This window comes from Kryptolebias marmoratus, linkage group LG7 (assembly GCF_001649575.2).
Source record: "Kryptolebias marmoratus isolate JLee-2015 linkage group LG7, ASM164957v2, whole genome shotgun sequence".
NCBI lineage: Eukaryota > Metazoa > Chordata > Actinopteri > Cyprinodontiformes > Rivulidae > Kryptolebias > Kryptolebias marmoratus.
In genome coordinates this window covers 10,619,153-10,623,450 of record NC_051436.1, presented here as the reverse complement: position 1 = coordinate 10,623,450, position 4,298 = coordinate 10,619,153, and the positions used below count along the sequence as shown (strand labels likewise).

The 4,298-nt window shown below is 50.9% G+C and overlaps 1 protein-coding gene across 2 annotated transcripts in view; it reads right to left on the bottom strand.

The window, feature by feature from the left end:
• zbtb4 (zinc finger and BTB domain containing 4) overlaps positions 1-4,298 on the bottom strand; it is an 18,637-nt gene that overhangs the window by 7,286 nt on the left and 7,053 nt on the right. The gene's annotated exons all lie outside the window — the stretch shown is intronic.

Genomic DNA, 4,298 nt, shown 5'->3' with positions numbered 1-4,298 from the left:
TTTTTTTTTTTTCTTCTTTCTTTCTGCTCTCTGCATCCGGTCCAATCTGAGCTATCAAAAAAAAAACTAAATTTGTGCAGCCGAGTGTTTCCATTCTGATTCCGACGCCGTGTCGGCGCAGCAGCCTCTCATTTCTTCAGGCTGCGGATCGTGGAGAGAGGCAGCGAGAGACGGGACGAGGGCCGCAATGATGTGGACGACAAACCGGGGGGGGGGAGAGAAAACTCCTCAGTCATGCTTTTCTGTCTTGGTTTTCGAGCAGCAAACGCTGCCAGGAAGGCAGGCCGCTGTAAAATTCCACAGGCAGCCCTGAACAGGCAGAAACTAGGTCAGCACTGTTATTGCAGAGGAAAGACGAGAGAGAGAGAGAGAAGGGGGGAGGAGAGAGAGAGAAGGGGGGAGGAGAGAGGGTGAGGATGAGGGAGACTGAAATGGTGACAGAGGGTTAGAAAGAGAGCAGGAGACTGAAACAGGAACGAGTCCCTGCGAACACACGAGGCGACGCGCGGCGTTACGTCCGCTCCTGCGCGCCCACAGGCGGGACACGCACGGATAAACAAAGTAGTTCAACTCGGACAGAGTTGACCCCCCCTTTTCTTTTTTTGTAAATGATATTCAAAAGTGAAAGGTGAATCTGAGTGCAGCGGCGCGGCCTGCCGCCGGACTACAGCTGAAGTGACGTCAGCCATGTGTGTGTGAGGGGGGGACAGAAAACACACAGAAAAGTGTCTTTTATTGACACGCTCGGCGCAAAAAAAACGCCTCTTTCCAACACCTACGCCCAAAATAGAAACAAAGACGGCCCGATGGCGGCCGCCCGGGCTTGCCGTGTCGTTGTGGCGCCGCTCTGATTTGGGGCCTCGCCGTCGCTGCGCAGGAAATCCCTCACGGTTGCCGAGCGCCAGCCTGGAACAAGTAGGCGGACGGCGCCGAGAGACGGAGACAGAGGCTCGGAGCTAAAAATTTCACCATCTCGTCTCATCCGACGCGTGTGCCGCGGACAGGAAAATGCGTAAGACGCCTCCTTTTTTTTTTTTTTTTAAGCCCCAGTGACGCACGGAGCCGCTGAACAGGCAGAGGCTGCACGACGCGCCGTCTGACGGTGACAGGCAGCTTTTAATGAGCTTTAGATGTTCAGACTTAAAGAAATGTGGCAGGGGGGAGGAGAGGGGGGGGCGGAAAAACGCTCTCCCTCTCTCGCTCTCCTGTTTGTGCACAGAGCGTCAACACGTACGAGTCTGTCTGCACAGCTCATGGGCACGAAAACAAACACGTGACCGTGAGGGCTCGAAAGGCAAAATGAAAGGAAAAGAAGGAGAATCAGCACACGCACACACACACACACACACACCGGTTCCACGCCTCGCTGCAACAGGATGTTCTGCACAAACAAACATGGCGGTTGAGGTACGAAGCGTTCCGTCTGCTTCGAGCTTGTGGCGGTGCAAAACCGCGCGGCGAGCGGGACAGATTAGAAGCCGGGCTCCCGTGAGTCTAAGGCGCGTCGCACATAATGCATGAGGTTTCGTGTGACAGACGNCGTCTGAACGGCGACCAGAAAAATCTCTGGTTGCCCGAAATGCCAACAAACGCAACGTCGGCTTCCTTCTGTTGAAACCCCATCTGGAACTTTCTTCTGGAAGAATCTTAGCTGATGAGTTCTGAGACGTGGAACGAGAACCAAGGCCAGAAGGAGGCCGCTGCCGGAGGCTCAACGGGGTCACCGCGGGTAACCACACGCCTGCGTCTCTCACTCCCTGTCGGCACTTTGAACACGACGGGAACTCACAGCAGAAACCTGAAACCGAGAGGAGAAGCAGACAGTCGGTTCTGCCGCGGCCACGGGGTTTTATGTAGATATAATCGTGACAGAAAGACCCTTAAGTTCCAGTTTTAAATAAAAGGGTTCTCAGCTTCATGATAAGGTGAGGAGCTCCGTCATCCTGGGGGAGGAGCTCAGAGCAGAGTCGCTGCTCCTCCTCATCGAAAGGAGGCACCTGAGGTGGTTCAGGCATCGGATTAGGATGCCTTCCATTGGAGGTTTTTCAGGCGTGTCTCAATAGGAAGAGACCTCGGGGCAGACCCAGAACTCCCTGGACGGATTCTGGATCCTCTCTGGTCTGGGAACACCTTGGGATCCCCCAGGAGGAGCTGGGGAGCGTCGCCGGGGGGGGGGAGGTCTGGGTTTCCATTCTGGACCTGCTGCCTCCACAACCAGACCACGGATAAGCGGGAGAAGAAAGAAAGACGGATGGATGGATGTACCTCAGAAACGGTGGGAGTCAATGAGAGTTTGGAGGTGCGCTCTCTAAACTCAGGGGGGGGTTTAAGAGAAAATTAAAGGTCTTTCAGCTCTGAGCGACATGTTGGAGACATAAATCCCTACAGTCTGATGTGTGAGCCGAACACGGAGCGTTAAGTTTGTTTACAAAAAAAAAAAAGGGGAAGTCTGACAGGTCAAACGTTCAACAACAAAACCCTTCGAGTCGAGACGCCTTCTGGCCGACATCAGCAGGATGTTTGAACAAACCCCCCCCCCAGCCTCCGTTACGCCTCTGAGCCGTCGGGCGAGGCCGTAGCAGAGGAGACGTGAGAAGACGAGCCGTCTCTGCTGGACGTTCCTTTACGAACGCAGAGGCAGCTTGAAGACGAGCCGAACTGCGCGGCCGTTTTTGTTTCCTCAGATGAACATTCTGTGTTAAAATCTTCAAAAAATGATAGCATTTAAACTGCGACTGAGTAAAAACAACAATAAAGATATTAAAAATGCCTGTTTGGTCCCGTAAAGTCTAACTTCCTGTGCCTCGATTAAACTCTGAATGTTGTTTCCACTGTGAAGTATGTCTGAGTCAAAACGCTCCAAACGACGGCTGCGATCCTACAGTGTCTGCACAGAAAAAAGGTGTCTTTTTTTTTGTTTGTTTTGCACATTTCATCAGTTCCATACAACACACGGCTACCAAAGGTCAGAGCGTAATATTCCTATTCAAGCCACATGTTGTGATGTGCTTTTTTTTTTTTTTTAACGAGTTTTTTGTCCGCCCATCGAAAACTGAGACGGAAACTGGAAGAATAACCGTACTTCATGACCACGGAAACTATTACTGAGTGATCCACTTGGTCGGAGCGGACAGTTTTGCCGAAGCATAACAGAAGGCAGGAGCTGCAGAGAGACGTTTGGCTCGTGCGCCGGCCGAAGGCCTTGAACCAGACGTTGAGCAATCTGTTTATTCCTCGCTGAAGTCGTGCTCGCGTCGAGAGACAGACAGCCGTTAGCGTTCGGCAGCCACGTTTCTGGGTTGTTGTTTGTTTTTCTTTGGTTTCATCTTAAAGAAAATCCTGCGAACCACAACCACTTCGGTTTCACTTACTTCAAAGAGAGAACACGGGCGCTCGATCGACGCGTCAAAGCGTTTCTGCGCTCAGCTGTCTGAATCGGGAGCGTCGCGGCCGACGCGGCGACCCCGTCCGGGTTCTGGCCTGCCTTCGGTTCGTTCGGGTTTGCAGGGACGACTCTGCCTCTGCGAGCTCAGAGAAGAAAGGAGAAGAAGTCGCTGCTGCGTTCGGCGTCGCCTCAGAAACTTTTCCTTTAGTTCCTCGCCTTCTGCCTCGCTGCAAGTTAGAGGCGAGCTTCAAATGCTCTGGCTGCGCTTCATCTAATGTTTTATATCCTCCTTTAAAAGACTTATTATTATTATTATTATGATTTAGCTTTTATGCAACCAAAGAAAGACGTACAGTTAACCAAACTAGCTCAATCAGCTCATAAAATCAGTTTTTACTGTTAGCCGTGAAACCCGTAACCTTTACAGCAGAGGCCTCGTGGATCCCTTCGACCCACGAGGGGTAAACTAAACAAAGGAAACGATAGTAAACCCCAGAGATCGGGAAATGAGTGTTTTAACCGTATCTGACCATAACATTACTCAGCATTTTTTTTTACATGTGACGCCAATAAAACCTTCCCTAAATCCAAACTCCAGCACTTTTCAAGGTGACGGTCAGGATTTTCCAGCACCTTACAGGACTCTACATCAACGGTGGATTACTTTACTTCCTAATAAAAAACACACTTTCATGCTTTAAAGCAGCGGTTCCCAAACTTTTCAGTTTCTGACCCATAAAATAACAGTGACAAAGGTGTGTGACAATACAGTCCACTACAGTCCAATACAGTCCACTACAGTCCACTACAGTCCAATACAGTCCAATACAGTCCACTACAGTCCAATACAGTTCACTACAGTCCACTACAGTCCACTACAGTCCAATACAGTCCACTACAGTCCACTACAGTC